This window comes from Dermacentor silvarum, chromosome 1, assembly GCF_013339745.2.
Source record: "Dermacentor silvarum isolate Dsil-2018 chromosome 1, BIME_Dsil_1.4, whole genome shotgun sequence".
NCBI lineage: Eukaryota > Metazoa > Arthropoda > Arachnida > Ixodida > Ixodidae > Dermacentor > Dermacentor silvarum.
The window spans coordinates 251,759,030-251,779,875 of NC_051154.1; the positions used below are offsets into that span (position 1 = coordinate 251,759,030).

Here is a 20,846-nt window from a genome sequence, read left to right on the forward strand (position 1 = left end):
AGTGATGATATCGTCATATCATGACGAAAACACTTCATTTGTACTGGCAGCGCTGGGAGCGCATGACGCGTCACTTTTTCTGAAATCGAATTATGTGATAAGTTCTGGAACCAGCAATGCCTTTTGCACACTACGATTCCACGGCGACTGCAGAAGTGGCACCTTGCGCTCTCTCCCGCGTTAGAGTGCGGGTGCGGTTGAAGCAACCGAATGAGCAGGCTGGCAGATAAAAAAGGACACTCGTGCACAGTAGGCGCTCTTGAACTTAGGCGCACAACGGTCAGAATGCGCAGCGATGCAGTTTAGTCGCTGCTCCCGTGGTCTCTAAAATTTTGCACTCAACTGTACAGCTTCTAATAGATGAACAAGCGCTGTTAACTGATAGCCTGCACATTAATGGACCGCAGCCATAACAGTACTGTGGCCACTGGACATGCAGACAATAGCAGGCCAGCTGCCATTAGGATATTGCCTGCTGGTTTGCCGCTGATGAGAGGCTGGCTCCTCCACATTGCTGTGTTCTAGCAGTTACTGCAGCTGCTCCTACTTGAAACCATTGAGCCAACTACAGAGCGCTGCTTACACCAAGGCATATGGCACACAATGCAGGTGGGGGATAAAAGCTGCTGTAAGCAGCTTTCAAAAACAACGAACTTGCATTCACTGCAAGGCTCTGCAGCAGGCTCTGCATGGCTGTTGCTTGTGGATGTCAGTGCTGTGGCTGGCTCCGAGGCATCACTGGTTGTGGTAGGCAGTAATGTGTCGACCACATCGGGGCAGTTGCTGCATATTGAAAGTATCACACTTGGCATATAGAAACGCATGATGTTTTGATACAGAAGGTTATTGAAATATGTGCTTTGCTTCTTTTAATAAGGGCTGTGTAATACATGCACTCATCAGAGGGGGTCATAGCTCTAGAAGACAAGGACAAGAATGAGAGAACAAGACGAGCGCTCGTCTTGTTCTCTCATTCTTGTCCGTGTCTTCTAGCGCTATGACCCCCTCTGATGTATCTAACCAACTTGCGCAAAAGCCACACAATTAAACACATGCCCTGTTATGTCACAGGCCTAGCCTGTGACAAGCAACCTAATAGCAACACATAGTGAATATTGAATATGATGCAAAAATTTTTGTGACACCACTGACTCAGTTGGGAGTAGGGTGTCCCATGTGCGTTATGGCCTAGTATTTTGATTTTATGAAATGTATTTGCTGTGATTATGTATGCTTTCATTCTAGTACTTCATTCCTGTGTTTTTCTGGTGCATTCGTTGGATGCTGCATTTTATTGTGCTAGGACATCTGCTTGTCATCTTCAGAATTAGACCCAGATCTGTGTTTTCTTCAAATGTTATTGCTGCCACCTTGGCTTAGTGTTTCTTGCGCTTGACGGTGCTACTGTTTATTCTTCAGCATATTTTTTTTGCACAAGCCATGACAATTTACAGCCTGCTGCTTGAAGTTTCACAAGTGCTTTCTGCATCTCATTTGTAAAGCATTCGACACCTTTATGCACCCATAAGGTGCATTTCAAGCGATATTGCAAGTCTTATTGCATGGTACTGTTGCATGAAGATATAAATGCTGCTCAAGCTATCAGTAGTGTTATGTTTCTTTTTGTCTTGGATTGCTGGTGCTACTGTGTACACAGACATAGATAGACACGTGAATGGGATGTACATGTTCGGTACAAAGTTCCGACACTTTTGGAACTTCTTACCTTTTGCTGTTGCACATGACATGCCCTACACTATAATCTAAACCACAAGGTCGAGCTAAAATAGTGCCAGTAGATTACACCGTCCCGACAGCATATCATGCCTCAAAACACAAATACAAGAAATCAGAAAACAGGCTCATTATAGATCACTTATTTAAGGATAAGTTTAGGAGGACATTTGTATTTGTATGCTTCTTTTGTCTTGTTTTCCATGCTGTCATGCTGTTTTGTATATTTTCTGGTGTTTTGCATATGTAACAAATACATTAGTTGTGCTATTTACGTGCAAGATTAGAGCACAGTGATCTGCTGAAGCCGTAACTGTGAACAAAACTGATTCAGTATAATATACCTTGTGCTAGTGGTGTCGAGCAATGCTGCTGAAGGCCTGTAGCTGCAGTCAAGCTCCATTTCTTCTGCCTCATCAGCATCCACAAATAAGGCCCTCTGCACTGGTGTTGAAGAAGCTTGAACTCGAAGTACCCACAGCCAAGCATAAACATCTGCCGATCGTTCGGGAGTTGCTGGTGGCAGGGATACCTCGCAGCTGTCGGTCTGCACACCTGCTGAGGTCTGGACTCGAACAACAAAGTCCACCTGCGTGGCTGCAGTGATGTATTGCGTTATCACACAGAAAGCACCTGTCCTATATTGGAACTCAGGAGCTGTTTGCAAAAGCCCCGTTTACTTTTCTAATGTCTGAGCAGTTCTTCTTTAATTTCACCTGTCTCCTCCTATTATGTTCCATTCTTTATACCCTAGCATAGGGTAGCCAGTCAGTCTAGAACTGGGTAACCGCCCTGTCTCCTCCTTTTTCTTCTCACATAAATAGTAATTTGCAGGACATATGTCATGCCCCTATTTCATTTTTAAAGCGATAGGTTTCTTTGGCTCTTTCTCCCACTTTACGGTTTCTCAGTTTCTCGTCATTTGTTTAGAAAAAACTTTAGGCCAACAATAGACGACACTAACATTGCGAATCACAATGGCAGCACAATACCACCAAGGCGAGAACATTTACAAAGAAATGAACACTGTATACATGGCATGTCTTCAGAGAAATGTACGAGTCCACACATCTTTGGATACATTCTTGTATTGTCGCAAAATCATTCGTGGAAGTACCAGCAAAATGGCTTATACATAATTCAGTTGTATGTTGACCAAGTATGCCCACCTCTATTCTGTGTAACAAAAAAAAATGTCTTGGTACATACGATCTGTACATATGTCGGCTCCGAGGTATCTGTAAAACACAGACCTGTTAATGGAATGGTGAAATATATTTACGGATTCTTTGGTTTGCTTAATTTCTTTAATTTAGCCACTCGGCTTGAGCCTGTACATGTGTGACCATTATTGGTCAATCTTCTAGAATGGGCATGTCCCACTATGATTACTAGATAAAACTTTTCGAACCAAATCAAACTAGTTTTGCATAGCATCAAATAGGCATTACCAATAAACAAACCTTAGCTTGATATTGATTAGAACATGTGTGTTGGATCTGCATTCAATATTAACAAGGCTGGATACCCGGCAGAAAATCGGACTGAAGAAGAAGGTATGGAGATTTAATGAAAACTATTGTGAGTATGAGTCATGTTTTGAGGCAACAGCAACTATTGTTAAAAACACACATGCACACATGTAAGTATGTAATGCGTGCATATATATGTGTGCATGTGTGTGGTACTACAAAACATTGTATGCAGAAGGATGCTTACAAAGATAACGTTAGTTCTACCGGAATTTTTCTACACATGAGTGTTAACAAGGCTATGTATAGATACAGTCGAACCCGACCATATCAAACCCGTTTACATCGAATTACCTCGTATATCGAACATTTTTGAACACCGTAATGTTACAATAAGAATATATCGCAAAAATTACGGTTACATCGAACAAAAATAGCAGCCGCTATCGATATAGCGAACTTCAAGCAGCGAAAAACTACCCCAGAAGTTGGCTGTCCCGCATGGCGAGCGCCGTACACGCGACCGGCGAGCCGTCATTACCCCTCCTCACCCTCCCAGACAAAGTGGTTTAGCCTAACTGCGCGCGTGCGGCGCTGCTTTAGCTCCCTCGGACAGCCACCCCCTAGAAAAAGTGGTTCGACTACTCTCTCTCTCTCACAATCAACTGCGCCTGCATGCGATAGGCTCGATTGCTCAGTGCTCTGTCGTTCGTGAAATTACAAGATTGTGCGCGTAGTCGCGTCCTCGGAACGCAGCGCTCGTCCGCTCCGTAAGAGATGGCTGCCGTGAAACGGCAGAACCTGCTAATATCCGCAAAGCAGGAAATCATCAGAAGAGTTGAACGCGGAGAAAAGAAGTCGGATGTCGCCGCAGCATACAGCATCCCAAGAAGTACGCTGAGTACGATACTGAAAAATAAGGCCAATGTAAGGCGGACAAGAGACCAAGTGCTACCGGCGCCTACCGAGTACGGACGATGACCTGGTAAGCGAAGGCAGAAAAATCTGCTTACTCGTTCATAAATGCTCTGCGCATCATTGTAAGGTAAGCGTCAGCTTTGTTTCCTGCCTCCGAACACAACCTCAGTGCTGCAGCCCTTAGACCAAGGCGTCACTCGTGCACTGAAGGCAGGCTATAGAAAGCACCTTGTGCAACGGCTTTTGCTAAACCTTCGCACTGGCCGAGAGTTAAAAATTGACCTCCTGGGTGCGGTAACTATGCTGAAAGCATCATGGAATGACGTCACAAAAGAAACAATTCAGAATCGCTTCCGTCATTGTGGACTCGGTGCTTCTGGCGAAGCTGGCGCAAGCTCATCTGAAAATTGTGATGAACCAATTGAGGAACTTGATGATTTGTTTAGCCAGCTGTCTGAGTTCCCTGGTGCCGTTTGTGATGGGACTGCAACGAGACTTCGTCACCGTCGACGACGATGTTGCACCACCGGAGAGCTCGCTGATGAAGACATCATTGCCGATCTGGCTAGGGATCTTGCCGGCGACAGTAACTGCGAGGACCCAACCAGTTCCGACCCGCCCACGTGTTCCGATGCACTTCATGCACTGAGCGTTGTTCACCGCCACTGCGCGTCCATAAAAGGCTGTTGCTTCGGCTTTTCCGAGCCACTCGATAGTGTTGAAAAGTGTATGTTAAACAATGCTTTAAAACTGACAAAGCAGAAGATCGGCAACTATTTCTTGCGCTAATATGCCCACTGCACAAGTATTTAGGAAATAAAGAACACTTTTTTAATGAAGTGCGTTTTTTAAATTGTCAAATTCTTTAAATGTTCTATATCGAACTGCTCGATATATCGAACTAATTCCAGTTTTTTTGTGAGTTCGATATATGCGGGTTTGACTGTATATTTATCTCAACATGAAAGGCCACCCATTCCAGCAGTGCGTCAGCCTATGCTCACCAGCATTTCTTCCAGAACTATGCTGCTGTGGTGTCTGGGTAGCAGCAGTGTGCAGGATTGTAAAAGGTTAGCGTGCCAGCCTCGGATGTCGTAGGAAGGCTGCACTCATCCTGAGTCGTCTGGATGCTGGCTGTGCACCGCAGCGGTGCTCGGGGACATCTGCACGTCTCGCCCTGCAAAGATTTCGACATTACTACAATCAGTCATTGCATTCAGATATGATGTGACATTTACTGTTTGTGATTCTTCAGGAGCACTGCTGCATGGTGTTGGCACAGGCTGCAAAGAATGGAAGTAAAAAATAATGGTGCATGTAGTGCACTGTACTTCCACTCATTACTGTATTATAGAGACATTGCTGCCGTTCCTGCACAATGCGCCAAGGTACAAGTGTTTCTTTCTCTTTAAATCTTTTTTAAATCCCTTTATGCCTTGAGGCAAATCCTCACAGAAAAATTTATTTCTCTAATCAGAATTTTCGGCGTATGAGGATGCCTTTGGTAGCCTATATTTTTTATGACGGTTTTTTAAGTGCAGTGCACGGTGATACAGCTGAATTTTTGTTCAATCAACATATATATTCTGCTGCCCAATTTAATAAATGAAACTTGCAAAAAAATGCATGCAGGTCACGGCCGATATAAGGCAGTGGCAAAATTTACTCGGTTAGCTCATTAACTAAACAAAAGACATAGGTGGTATTTCAAGAACGGTACTCGGCAGTAGAGTTTAAGTTTGTTTAAAAGCACATGCCTGCGGCTGCTGCTTCATTTAACAAATGAGACATTAAAAGCACACTGCACGCGCGAGGCAACCGATACTGCAAAGTAAATGGTGCTCCGTTAACACGTACATTCACTACTAAAGCAGGCATAGAACGCCAATTGAGCACGAAAATGCAGCAGTTACCGCCGTGTTCGGAACGAAGAGCGTTGGTAGCGTTCCCGGGCGCAGCGCAGGTTTAAACGCAATGCCCATTTCCTGTTGCATCCGCAGATAGTGGGTATAATAGGCGTTGGTATAATCCACGGGCGCGAAGTGACCCACTACAAACGAGCCAAACTTCGTGGCCGAAAGGCCAATGCATTGCAACCAGGCAAGGCGCAGCACTTCATGTCTAGGCAGATGCCGAATACGCCCTTGCCGATCACTGGGCTTGCAACCGATAACAGAGCACGGAGGATGGTACGACATCTTTACGAGCACCAGACTAGTGGTATAAGTCTGTGCAACATGAACACTGAGGTAGACCCCAGCGTATGAAAGACCATGATCGCGCACTCAAACAGGGTAGAAAACAGTTACGCTGTCTATGCGCACGACTGCACCACGTGGGATTAAGCAGGCAGGCGAAACGGCAGTACTGTACATCTCTCTTGCAACGGTATGAAGCAAAACAAAAACACGCAGACATTCGATTTGTATTCGAAACTTTATTCTTTCTATTGAAGCAACAGATAAAACAAATACCTGATGTTGTCTTGAATAATTCTCGAATTAATTCGCGTGTCACTATGAGCGACGTCACAGCACTGCGATCCACGTAGGCACGCTTGTGCGAAGAAAGGCAACGGCGTTTAGTTTGAAATTTACCCTCTTTCCGCGTCGTGTAGCGGCGTAATACTTAGCAGACACGATCGTTAGCGCGCACTGTATGCACTGCGCTTGTCAGCTCAAAATGGCCCGACCTGGTGAAGGCCCTTTAACATGCTTTCGTTGGAGTACAGCTGCCATCGTCTTTAAACATACAGAATGGGTATACGTACGATTGCATAAGATTTAGTCGTAGACGACATCGCAATTTGTGTCTCTCTCACTCACTCCTGTCCAGTATCCAACAATTGGCATGTTGTAAACTCGCGTTGAATGAAAGGATGGAAATAACAGTCGATGTCATACAATCGTATTCACAAGCACAACTGCTCGCCTTAACCCTTTGTCCAGTGCGAGAAATCTACTCATAGATTCAGCTATACATTTCCTGTGGCGAGGTTGCCACACTTAATCACATGTTATGGGAATGTCAGGACATAACAAACACTTCGGGCAGTGCCGACACCTCCGTCTCTTCCACCGCCAGCCTCCGCTCGCATTGGAAGACCGCACTGCTCAGCTCGAACCTGACAGTACAACTCTGGACCGTCCAGCGAGCCGAGGAACCGCGTTCGCGGCGGGTGCCCAGACCCACTAAAGAGATGCCAGACTCAAATCTGATTGACTTGATAATAAAGTTTACGTTCGTCTTCTTCCTGTACAAGAATACTATCAGAAAAATCTGCGGGACAACACTTACTTGTCCCACAGATAACTTGAGTCCATGAGCGAAACTGAGACACACATTGTTCCTCTGTACACTTTGGGCTTCATCGTTTCAGGCTGTGAGGTGATTACGGCTTCTTATGGAAGGGTTGAAAGCAAGCAATGCAAAAAGGCACTTGGCAGGCCTTACATACAAGTATTGTGCATGTTTCCTGCGAAGTAGTTTAGAACCACTGGCACTTTTTGAGTGTAGTGGTGGCGCACGGTGCTGGAGCTGGGAGTCGTGGTCTATCCGAGTTCGACGTCAAACTGCGGGTCGCTCTCTAGCCTACGCCGCCGCTGCTACCAGTTGTAGGGGTTGGGACAGACATATCCAAAGTGGTAGCTGGCCCAAGCCGTCGTCCGCCTCATCCACGCTGACACTGAAGACGTTGTTGAAGGGAGGAACAGGTACTCAACGAGAACGAAGAGTACTGGGTTTATTTACATTATTTACCTAAGAAGTAGGAGAACGATACGTCTCATCAGTTTAGCATGACTGGATGGAAGCATACTAGATCGAAGCACTACCTACCACCTCAGGGAAGATGGGAGAGCACTCCCGATAGCCCGCAGAAGTCCGCGTTAAAACCCCCTCTGTCCAGGCTGCGGTCCCACCATCCTCCAATCGGAGCGTCGAGAGTCACAAAGGTCCGCCTTGAGGGCGAGGGTGCGCATAATCCCCCGGCGCCTTCGTTTCCCGACTACATTCGGAGAAGTGCCCTCGGGCACACACTGCTCACTCCCCTACATAAAGGAGGGGACACTCGTAGACAGGTGGCTTCGCGCCTGACTTGAACTGACGCGTCTGTTGCTCCTGGAATGGGCCAGCAGCCATCGACGGGTTTGTTTGGAGAACGGCCTTGGCGGCCAGCTGGTCTGTCGAGCAGCCGTGAGAATGCGTCGTAGTAGAGGCCCTTTTCCAAGAGTCTCCTCTTCCTAGTGTCGTGACACGTACTCTTTGAATGGTGTCGCCGCTGATCTTTCCCGGCGGGACGGTTTTCAGCCTCCTGAAGCGATTCGTCGCAGGCAATCGGGAGATACTTCCAAGATCGCTGCCCCCACTGGTCACCGAAAGTAACAACGGGTAGTGCCCCTGCCCATTGAACCAAACGTCTGTTAGCACCACGGTCATATTTCAGCAGTTCTTGCTTCCTCTCTTGTGATATACTAGACTGCGCCGACCCTTGCGAAAGCTCCTCCCATTGATGAGCTGTCTGCACAGTATTACCCGAAAGAACAGGTATGTCATGCCATTTCTGTAGTAGTGCTGGACGTCTTCAACCACTACGTTCTGCATATTTGCAGGTAGCTGAAAACAATGGCTTACTCTCATGCCAAGCCTGTCTACAATTGATCTAACTGCATTACTGGAGTGCAAGAAGTTATTTTTTGCGCTTACCGGTCAACTTATTCGTGGTGCAAGAACAACAAAATTCACGCGCTTGAAGAGTGACGACAGCCAAAAAACAAAAAAACACACAAAAAAAGAGCAAAACAACTCGAACTGGATGGATGGATGAGGCTGCACCCTTTAAATCGGGCGGTGGCATATGCCACCTAGCTGTGACTATAAACATAATTTGTAATTTGTGGTGGGTAAAATTTCACCCCTGCCTTGATTTTAGCCACCAATCTGATAACTTCCGTTTGGTTATTTCTATCCGCTTAAAGTCTATTTTGCCTTCACTGTCCCTAAACGCCAATGCTTTGAAAAAATCAGACCCGTTGCTTTGCACTGTACGGAAAAGTATGAGGTGTTCAGCTGTTTCCTCTTCCTCTCCACACGCACCGCACAACGTGTCTATACCTTGGTACTTGACTCAGTACATCTTAGTCCGCAATACTCCCGTCCTGGCTTCAAACAACAGAGCTTCCCATAGAATTATCATAGATATTTTCTTTGGCAATTTCTTGCTTGAAAGTTCTGTATGTTCCCAGTGCTGATTTCGTCTGCATTCCTGTTTTTCACAAACCCCTCTCTGTTTCTTTAACCTTTTTCTTAACCAATGTTTCCTGGTTTGCACCCCTCCTGCACTCCAAATATTTGATTGACAATTTTCTGGTCCGCTTCTTCCATTTTGTGTCAACATTCCTCATGTACAAATAACTGAAAACTCTCTTTGCCTACTGCTTTTCTGCCATTTCTCTCAATTGCTCCTAAAATTCTATCTTGCTGCTGGCATCCCTGCCCTCGAATGACATCCATCCCATGTTACCCTGTACCCCCTGATTTGGTGTATTTCCGTGTGCTCCCAAAGCAAGCCTACCTACCCCTCGCTGCTTAACTATAAACCTTGCTCGAACCTCTGATCTCATGCACAGTACCGCATTGCTGAAAATCAAACTAGGGACCAGCACCCCCTTTCCAAATCCCTCTCACCATTTCGTAGCTATTGTAATTCCACAGGGCCCTATTTTTCATCACAGCTGCATTCCTGTACCTTTAGTCGTTACATATTTTTCATGTTCTGTTAGGTACTCAGCCCCATTGTTTATCCACACTCCAAGATATTTGTACTTATCCACTACCTCCAGCGTAACCTCCTGTATCCTATGCTCGCTGCCCTGATTATCATTAAAAATTATGACTGCCGATTTTTACTAAACTTCAAACCTAAGCTATCTCCCTCTTTACCACAGATGTCCATTTAGCCCTGCAAGTCTTTCTTGGTGTCAGATATAAGTGCAATGTCATCCGCATACATCAGTCCTGGTAATGACTGTTTAATCCATTCTCCTTGCTTGGAATAGGAAAGGTTGAAGCCAAGTCCGCTCCTCTTTCATTTATTTCTCTAATCCTTGTAAATACAGCATGATCAACACAGGTGACAAAGGGCACCCCTACCTAAGCCCCTGCTGTATTTCTATAGGCCCAGATACCTTGTTTTCCCATTTTGTAAGCACCTTGTTACTTTTATAGATATCTTTTAAAAGATTACTTACTCCATCTTCCACATCTAGAGGGCCCAGTATGTCCCACAAATCCTTTTGGATTACACTGTCATATGCTCCCTTTATATCCAGAAATTCGAGCCATAGGCGACTGTGTTCCTTTTCTGCTATTTCAATTTACACTGCGTCAATGAGAACAGATTATCTTCTAACCGTTTTTGTTTCCGGAACCCATTTTGTAGTTCCCCCAGCACCTCCTCGCCATCCACCCATGCTTGCAGTCTGTCCTTTATAATCTGCATCACCACTATGTAAACCACTGATGTCACTGTTATAGGACAGTAGTTGTTTATGTCGGCTTTGTCCCCCTTTCCCTTATATATCATGCTCATCCTGCTGTCTCCACCCGTCGAGGGCTTTACCGTCCATTATCATTTTTCTCACTGCCTCTCTTAATGCTTTCTTAGATTTTGGGCCCAATGTCTTTATTAACATAATTGGGATGCCATCAGGACCAGTCGACATGCTACTAGGAACCCTCTTCTCTGCCCTTTCCCACTCACTTTGTTCAAGTGGAGCCACTGCACTAACCAGTCTATCCTCACCTGATTGAGCACATGCTATGTTTCGTTCTTTATATTTTTTTGTCATCATTGTTCTTATATGTTCCATTGCCTCATCTCCTTCTAGCCGAACACCTTGAGCTGTAACTATAAACCTCTGCTCTAGGCTAGTCTTATTCCTCAAGGAGTTGAGATGTTTCCAAAATTTCTTCGCCGCTTTTCTATCCTTTTTGTTTACTTCTGAGAACCATTGGGTCCCCTTTCTTCTAATCTTCTCATTGATCAAATGGGATGCTTCCCTTCTACAGTTTAAGAAGTTATCCCATTTTCTATTTACTTGCCACGTTAAGGACAGTGACTTTGTGCAACACGTGCATGTATTTGCTTGCACTCCCACACTGCAGCAAACCTGGAGCTATTTATCGCAGGTGTCATCGAGGAGTGGGAACTTCCAGCCCACGATACTGTGCCGATCTTCGTCGTTACAGATAATGGAAGGAACTTTACTTCTGCAGTAGCGCGGTCGTCCTGGAATGGTGTGCAGTGTTTTGGACACACCCTTCAGTTGTGTGTCAGTGATGCCAAAAGAGAAGTGTCAGGGTTTTTGCAGCTCTGTGCTAAAGCCAGAGCGATTGTGGCTAGATACAAACGGAGTGCCAAGGCCCGAGGACGGCTTCAGGAAAAACAGAGAAACATGCAGCTGGACCCTCTCGCGGTTATAAAAGATGTCCCGACGCGATGGAACAGTGAGCATGCCATGATGACCAGACTCGTGAAGCTCCGTACGTTCATCACTGTAGAACTTTCAGAATCTGACGCAGTTCCAAACTTGAACGCAAGTGACTGGAAGCTTATGAATGCAGCAGTGCAAGTCTTGAAGCCACTTGACCATGCCACAACTGAACTGTCTGGGGACAGATATCTCACGCTGCCACAAGTCATCCCCCTGTTGCAGTGTACCAAGGTGGTTCTAGCTGAACATGTTTCCGAAGGTGGTGAGGCAGCATTGCTTGCCTCAAGCCTTTTGCGTAGTATCAAGACGAGGTTCGCTGATATCAAGATGTCACGCCTTCCTGCATTGGCAATGTTGGTCGATCCTAGATACAAAGATGTCTGTTATGCTGAGCGACCCGCAACACAATGGGCGTTCACTCTACTCACAACGACAGCAGAAGAGACTGTGCCAGTTGATCAACATGGTACAGCAACAAGTGAGAAAAGCACCTGCTCTGCAGACCCATCAGAGGACTCTGTGTGGAGTGCTTTTACACACTTCAGTTCACGTGCACATCATCAGTCAAGCCGTACAATCTCGGATGAGGTTGCTGCGTACTTGAAGGCTCCCCTTCTTTCCCGGTCTGAAGACCCCCTTGTGTGATGGAAAAGCAAGAGCCACCTTTACCCAAACCTGGTTGCAGCTGCCGGTAGGTATCTTTCGATACCAGGCACCCTGACAAGAAGTGAAAGGCTTTTTTCCACTGCAGGAGTCGTTGTAAGCTGCAGAAGGAAGCACCTCAAACCCCAGCATGTGAAACAGCTAGTATTTTTGCACGAAAATTTCTAAATTTTCATAAATAACCAAGTTGTTTATTTTCCTTGAATAAATCCCAGACTTTAGCCCTCTGCCGTTTTTTTTTTCTTCTTTACTTTCTACTATTCGAAATTATTCGAGAAGAATTACTATTCGCTACGAACCAAAAAAGCACTACCGTACTTTCCGGCGTATAAGACGTGTTTTTTTTCTGATTTTTTCGTAGGTGCATCTTATATAACGGTGCGACTTATACAGTAGAACCCCGCTGTTACGTTTTTCACGGGACCGTAAAAAAAAAACGTAAGAGCCGGGAAACGCAAGAGCCAGGAAACAGGAAAAATTGAGAAATGGGAGTAGTGTTGAACTGCACACAATATTATTTTAATTCTTACGTGCGACAAAAAGTAGTTTCGCCCGACAGCCGGAGTATCGATTGCGGTGAGCTATACAAAGTAAGAATAGTAGTTTTATCATCTGTATAAACTTGTAAACATTCGGTTATTAACTAATTAACAAACATTGTCAGCGCGGACACGCGCAGTTAAGCGCCGCTGCAGAAGCGAGCGAAGTGACCTTCGTGCTGTTGTCTATTAACTGAGCGCCGAGAACACGCAGCACGCACAAAGCCACGAGCCGCCGACGCACCTACACTGCGTAGAATCTACCCCCACGCAGATCGCTTTCAAGATAGGGCCCGCGGGACCGCGCGCGCGCCGCCGCGCAGTATGATGCCAGAGCACAACGCTGCCCGCTACCCCCCCCCCCCCCCTCGCTCCCTTGCTGGTGCCTCGAGCGCAACGGAAGGAGGCGCGCTGCCTCTCTGCTTTTCTTTCGCGCGCGAGACGCGGTCGTCGGCTCCCCTCGCACGCTTTCACTCGCACATTCAGCATATGGCGCGCGGCGACGTATGCTGTATGTGCGAGTGAAAGCGTGCGAGGGGAGCCGACGACTGCGTCTCGCGCGCGAAAGAAAGCATACGGCGCGCGGCGACGGCGTTATCGCCCTTGGACTTTATAGGGAACATCTATGAGCCAAAACGAATTTTAGGGCCACAACGCGTCATAGACATCATCTTTAGATAGCAAAAGCGGATATCAAAGGCCATACTTTTGCTGGCGGAAACCGAAAATACGTAATAAATGTCGCCCCCAGCACTTTGGGCGGCCAATGCCATCGTCAAGCAACCAAGCCAAGCGACATGAAAAGTCAAAATGGCCGCTCGGGCCGGCGCGGTGTGGCAGTTCGCAACGTATGATGCGGGAACGGTCCCACAGTTGCGACGTAACAGCGGGGTTACCAATGCATTGGGTTCTATGGGAGCTGTGCCGGGACCGGCCGAAAACGACGTAACATCCGGGAAAACGCAGCACCCGGGAACGTAACAGCGGGGTTCTACTGTATACAGTCAAAATCGGATTGGATGCGATAGGCCCGCCCCTTATCGAGCGGACATCAAATGACGCTCCACCGCGCGTCGCCTTCTGCCGTGCACAGCAGTGTTTTTTTTTTGCTTCTTTTCTATGGTCACACTGTTATTTTACTGTTTTAATTCTTGTTACTAGTTACCATGCACTAGCGCCCGCCCGTTCTAAACGGTGAAGCCGCATGAACATCAACATCAGCCACTTCATTGCACTCGTTGCTGTTGTTGCTGTGCACTTTTCATGTGTCTTCACTCACAGCCTCGCTAAACATGGCGCCGCTTGCGAAGCAAAGTCGGCAAAGTTACGACGCGAAATTCAAGCTGCGTGCAGTTGAACTTGCAGTGGTGTGTGGAAACCGAGCAGCAGGGAGGGAATTCCAAGTCAGCGAGAAAATGATCCGGGAGTGGCGCAAAGCCTCCGATTTGCTCCGGACAATAAAATCAATGAAGAAAGCGAACCGCGGCATGAGGGCACGTTGGCTGGATCTCGAGCATCGTCTTCGCACATGGGTATTGCAACAACGAGCCGAAGGCAGAGGGCTGTCAACAGTGCAGCTGCGTTTGAAGGCCAAGACCCTGGCAACAGAGACCAATGCTGCTGGCTTCGAGGGTGGTCCATCGTGGTGTTTCCGCTTTATGCGGCGGAATAAGCTGGTCATGAGAGCTCGAACGTCAATGTGCCAGAAGCTGCCCGACGACTTTCAGGCACAGCTTGACAACTTCAGCTCATTCGCGAGGGAGGAAATTGAGAAGAAGAATGTCGGTGCAAGCCACATCGTCAACATGGATGAAGTCCCGCTGACTTTTGATATTCCACTTGGGAGAAGCGTCGCCGAGAAAGGTGAAAAAACTGTTACGGTGAGGACAACAGGCCATGAGAAGTCTCACTTCACCGTTGTTCTCGCCTGTTGTGCCGATGGCACAAAGCTGCCTCCCATGTTGATTTTTAAACGAAAAACATTGCCAAAGGACTCTTCCTCCCGCTGTGGTAGTTCAGGCGAACACAAAGGGATGGATGGACCAAGAAATGATGGGTGTGTGGCTTGACCGTTGTTTTTCACGTCGACCCGATGGATTCTTTCATGTGACGCCAGGAATGCTGGTGATGGACAGTATGTGGGCGCATATCACCGATATCATCAAGAAAAAGATAAGTTCGAAGAACTGCATCCCAGTCATCATACCTGGCGGCATGACGAAGATGCTTCAGCCACTCGACATTTCTGTGAACCGCAGTTTTAAAGCAGTTCTGCGACATTTCTGGGAGACCTGGATGTCGGAGGGGGAGCATAGCTTCACAAAAACAGGACGCATGCAACAGGATGACTATGGAGAATTGGCGAAATGGGTTAGTGAGGCATGGAACTCTGTTTCTGAGAAAACCATTGTTTCAGGGTTTCAAAAGGCTGGTTTGATCCCATTCACGGCTGATTGCGATGTTGAGTTGGATACTAGTGAGTCTGAAGACGACAGTGATGTGCCAGCCGAACTGCAACCTGAAGTAGCTGCATTGTTTGTCAGCGACTCGGAGGAGGACGACTTCGATGGCTTTGACTGAACGCCGTGATGCAAGCCATCATTTGCACTGTTCATGCTATCAGAATAAAATATTTCTGTAAAGTATCGTCTAGACATTGGAAGGCGCTTGCACGCGTGTCAGCACTGTCTACCGTGGTATACGTGGAGAGGCGGCGACCGCTGCAAGCGTGGATTTTTCGTCACACTTCCTCGCGACCTGAACCTCAACGAGTTTTTAAATCGTTTACTGAACGAACAGGTGCGTCTTATACACCGGTGCGACTTATACTGTATTTACTCGAATCTAGGCCGACTCCGATTCTAAGCCGACCCCCCAAAAGTTCAAAGTCAGAAAAAAAAAAACTTACCTCGAATGTAGGCCGTGCCTCATGCCCAGCCTCAAGCATCTCGCCCCAGCCTCGCCCTCAGGGCGGACAGAGCACCCAGCGCGAGGTGTGCGCGTTTGTTTGAGCTTGCAATCAGCCTCGGATATCAGATATTTCTGAAAATTCGTTTCACGAATGTTACCTTACTGCACCATTCTCAGCACTGTAATTATAAGCTCTGGTGTCGCTGCAACGAGTAGTTACGAAACATTTGACGATCCTAACAGCGTGGGTACCGTTCTGCTGGAGGGCTCATATATCCACAACCGCGTGCGAAATAGCTCTGAAGGCCTGTCAGTACACTTGTTCGGCGTCTCCGTGTTTGTACTGCGACAGGAGAGGTGACGGCGGGTGCGCACGTATACCACGACAGTGGCCGCTTTCCACTCTTGGTATACTTCGCCGCAATACGCTGCGCATGCTTCATTGCGCGACACTGGTACCTTGCGGCGGAGCTGACTTTAGGCAACGAAAAAAGCGAGGACAGCATTCGCAAAATGAAACAGCATTTATTAAATTTGAACACGCCGAGCTCATTCTATGTCACCATCGCTGCTAGCCTCGTCGCTATCTTGCTTACTGCTGACGTCTTCAAACAGTGCGCTATATTCAGTACCATCCAGCGCATTAGAGATGCTGCATTTTTGGAAGAAGCGCACGTTGCGGCACACACAAAAACCATCTCCCGTGGCCCCCTCCAACGACAGACCGATGCCGAAGTTCCGCCCGGCTTGAACGTTTGACGATGCCTCTACGGCTAGCACAACTACCGTATTTACTCGATTCTCACGCTTCCTCGATTGTAACGCGCACCCGTTTTCCGTGAGGAAAAAAAAGTCCTTTACCAGTACTGCGCACCTCATGCTTTCAAACAGAAATACAACTTTCTGTCATTTGGAAAAATAGATTTCCTCCCGATGCACTGAAGTTGCGATGAATAAAAAAAAGTCGCAGTTTCGCCCGAAAGGCGATGCATCGAATGCGATAGCAAATTAGTAGACCGCTATTAACAAGCACGGTGTCACGCGCGCACAAGCAAACATGAACACATCTCGCTCGTTGACCGCGGAAACGAACTGTCAGAACGCTGGAGACGAAGCGCGCCTTCGTGCTAGCATGCCTCTCGCTTCAACGCGGCGAAAACACGGCGCGCGGCGGACTTTACCCGTCGCAGATTGCGTTCAAGATAGGGCCAAGGCGATCGTATCGCCGGAGTGGATCGTCGCAGATTACGTCCTGCTTCGGTCGATTGAAACCATTCCACATTGCTTTGCTGGCGAAAATCCTCTCCTCCTGTTTGCGCCAGTCCCGCTCGCAAGTTTCGGATTCTCCGAACGCCTGTGATGCGGCCCGATTTCTGTCTGTCTCCGCACAGATGATCACTTTCCTTTTAAATGCGGCATCATGATGAACTCCGTACTTCATGCTGATAGAGCAGACGCTGAGAACGTGAATACAGACGGTAGACTATTGCCTAAGCATGTGTACTGCAGCACACGGAGGAAGCTTCCGCATGCTACGGTAGCTAGGCTCGACGTGCGTGCGAGGCGGCCATTTTGAGATGCCGACGCAGATTTAGGGTCGTGTTGAAAGTGCGCGTTAAATTCGAGTAAATACAGTATTCGTTTAGAAAGCGGCACTATAGTGGCATCGCCCATTTGGTGCCATTACGATAACGCCACACCGCGCGCCGATGCTGCACCATACCGATACTACCGATACGACGCAGGGCAAAATGGCGACGTTGCTCGTGTACTTCAGTTGGCTACTGGCGCGGCTAGTAGCGGCTGCGATACTGACTTTTCTAGATGGCGCTAACTATGCACCATATTTATCAGTTTCAGTTAAAAACTAGCGCGTTTTTTTAAATCCTCGAATCTAAGCCGACCCTAGAGTTTCGTATGTGATTATTTGAAAAAAACTATCGGCCTAGATTCGAATAAATACGGTATACGTTTTTTTTTCAGAAAAACGGCCGTTTTGAGGGGGGTGCGACTTATACAGAGGTGTGACTTCATCATCATCATCAGCCTATATTTATGTCCACTGCAGGACGAAGGCCTCTCCCTGGGATCTCCAATTACCCCTGTCTTGCGCTAGCGTATTCCAACTTGCGCCTGCGAATTTCCTAACCTCATCATCCCACCTGACTTTCTGCCGTCCTCGACTGCGCTTCCCTTCTCTTGGTATCCATTCTGTAACCCTAATGGTCCACCGGTTATCCATCCTACGCATTACATGGCCTGCCCAGCTCCATTTCTTCCGCTTAATGTCAACTAGAATATCGTCTACCCCCGTTTGTTCTCTGATCCACACCGCTCTCTTCCTGTCTCTTAACGTTACTCCTAAGATTTTTCGTTCCATTGCTCTTTGTGCGGTCCTTAACTTGTTCTCGAGCTTCTTTGTTAACCTCCAAGTTTCTGCCCCGTATGTTAGCACCGGTAGAATGCAATGATTGTACACTTTTCTTTTCAACGACAGTGGTAAGCTCCCAGTCAGGATTTGGCAATGCCTGCCGTATGCACTCCAACCTAATTTTATTCTTCGGTAAATTTCTTTCTCATGATCAGGGTCCCCTGTGAGTAATTGACCTAGATAAACATATTCCTTTACAGATTCTAGAGGCTGACTGGCGATCCTGAATTCTTGTTCGCTTGCCAGGCTATTGAACATTATCTTTGTCTTCTGCATATTCATCTTCAACCCAATTCTTGCACTTTCTCGATGAAGGTCCTCAATCATTTGTTGTAATTCCTCTCCATTGTTGCTCAATAGGACAATGTCATCTGCAAACCGAAGGTTGCTGAGATATTCGCCATCGATCCTCACTCCTAAGCCTTCCCAGTCTATGAGCTTGAATACTTCTTCTAAGCATGCAGTGAATAGCATTGGAGAGATTGTGTCTCCTTGCCTGACCCCTTTCTTGATAGGTATCTTTCTACTTTTCTTGTGGAGAACCAAGGTAGCTGTGGAATCCTTGTAGATATTTGCCAAGATATTCACGTATGCCTCCTCCACTCCTTGATTACGCAATGCCTCTATGACTGCTGATATCTCTACTGAATCGAATGCCTGACAGAGGTGTGACTTATAGCCCGGAAAATACGGTATTCGCACAAGCCTAATAAATAGGCTACGCACTTGACCTGTGGATCAGATTTCGACGATCAATGATTGTGCTTGCCACTTCGGTGTGATCTGTGTATTATAGAAGACGACTCTTCCAGTCAAGACGATAAGGGAAGTGATGTGCGCCCGCATCACCAGCTGCAGCCAAGAGGAGTGAGGGGCAAGGCTTTGTAGACTACTTAAATATGGAAGCAGATGCGAAGACGAAGCTACCGACAGTGTGCTAGTAGGCGATGGCGGGGACAACAAGCCCACACGTGCGCGTGCTTTAGTCAATCTGATCGATTCTCTGAACGACATCCGCACCATTGTTGAGTGTAGCAGTGGTGACAAATACTGTGCATTATTTGCGGGCTAGAGAATGTGACCTTTGGTGCAGCAGACTATCGTACCAAGCAATCCTCCATCAATGATTATTTCAAGTAGTCTACCTGCACGAAAAATAAACATCTTCTTTCTGGGGTTTTACATGCCAAAATCAGTTCTGATTATGAGGCACGCTGTGGTGGAGGGCTCTGGATTCATTTTGACCACCTGGGGTTCTTTTACGCACTAAAACGCAAGCACACGGGTGTTTTTGCATTTTTGCTTCCATAGAAATGTGGCCGCCGCGGCCGGGATTCGATCCCGCGACCTCGTGCTCAGCAGCGCAATGCCTTAGCTAACTGAGCCACCGCGGCGGGTTGCTTTTTTTTAAAAGTTGTATCCTACTAGCCCGCACCACAGCTAGCTCACACTTAAATATTCGCGCTATACACTCGTAACCGTCGTGATCTTTTTTGGTTTCCATAAACAAGACATAGCCTTGTAATTTGCCCTTCTTTTTCAGTTTTTTTTTTCTTTTCGGGCAATTTGAAAATCCGCTTCAATGGAAAACTTCGTAGCCCACTGGACTTCGAATTAATGAGGTTTTACTCTACGTTACATCTATGGGGCTAGTGACGGTGCCACGTAGTTGTCCGAATAATCAAGTATGCCCCCAATTATTGCTTGGCGACTGCATTGCGGTGGCTATCAAAGATGAGCTGTGACTGTTCTTGGCTACGGGCATGGAGGAAAGAAGAAAACACTTAGGAGAGCCCATAAGATTGGGCAGTCTGCATTCGCAATGCAACCCCCCTCTGACGATGTTCTCCCCCTAGTTTCATTTGCCAAATGCACACCTGGCCTGTTGAATCCTGAGAACAGCATGTTTGGTTAGTGGTAGGTTTTAGTACCTCCGGCTGCTGGAATCGCTGTCGTTTTCTCTAGTCTGTGCTGCTAGCTCTCTTCCATTACAACTTCTGAGTGGTGCAACAGACAGGCAAGCAATGAACCATGCGCAGCCGTGCAGGGCAACTAGAAGACACCGCATAACATCAAAAGCCTGGGTGCTTTTCCCGTGATTCCACCTTATTATTTTTTACAACTAGGCTTCAAGATGGTCCCCCATGGCACTCCCTCCAAAGCTTTCTTTTCTCCATGGCTGCGGGCCATCTACAACAGCCAGGCCTGAAGCATTCATGTGTGCCATCATAATCGATGTCCTCTTACCCTGAGAGTAGGTCTGACTGAACTCCTTCCATGTAGATTCTGTGGGCTGTGGAAAATATGCATCTAGCTTTTCCAGCACAAAGCCAGGTGGCATTGCCTTTTCAGCGTACACGATTACCTCCTGGAAAAGGCAGAGAAGTTGGAAGAACCAAGATGAGAGCTAGGCCACAGCAAATGCAGCACAAATGTGAGCACAAACAAACAAACAAACAAACAGACCAACAAAAACTTCGCAATGATGCACACCTTCAATGTGCAGGTGTCACTCCAGCTTTATAGTATGTGAAAATAACCAACAGTGGACTTTTTGAATACATTCACACCAACGCACTTTTTATGCACCTATTATCATTCTAACAAAAAAAAACACAAACAGATGATTTCAGTGTTTAGCTGCAGGATGACAAAAGGAAGACGCATTCCAAGCACAGTGGACTCC

At 47.0% G+C, this 20,846-nt stretch overlaps 1 long non-coding RNA gene across 1 annotated transcript in view; it reads right to left on the reverse strand.

Moving 5' to 3' along the window:
- Positions 1 to 20,464, reverse strand: part of LOC125942132 (uncharacterized) — a 62,197-nt gene extending 41,733 nt beyond the window's left edge. The window contains exons 1-3 of the long non-coding RNA XR_007464834.1: positions 20,408 to 20,464; positions 5,129 to 5,301; positions 2,079 to 2,331 (exon numbers count right to left, since the gene is read on the reverse strand). This is a non-coding gene — a long non-coding RNA (uncharacterized LOC125942132). The remainder of the gene's footprint in view (positions 1 to 2,078; positions 2,332 to 5,128; positions 5,302 to 20,407) is intronic.
- Positions 20,465 to 20,846: the final 382 nt, after the last annotated feature.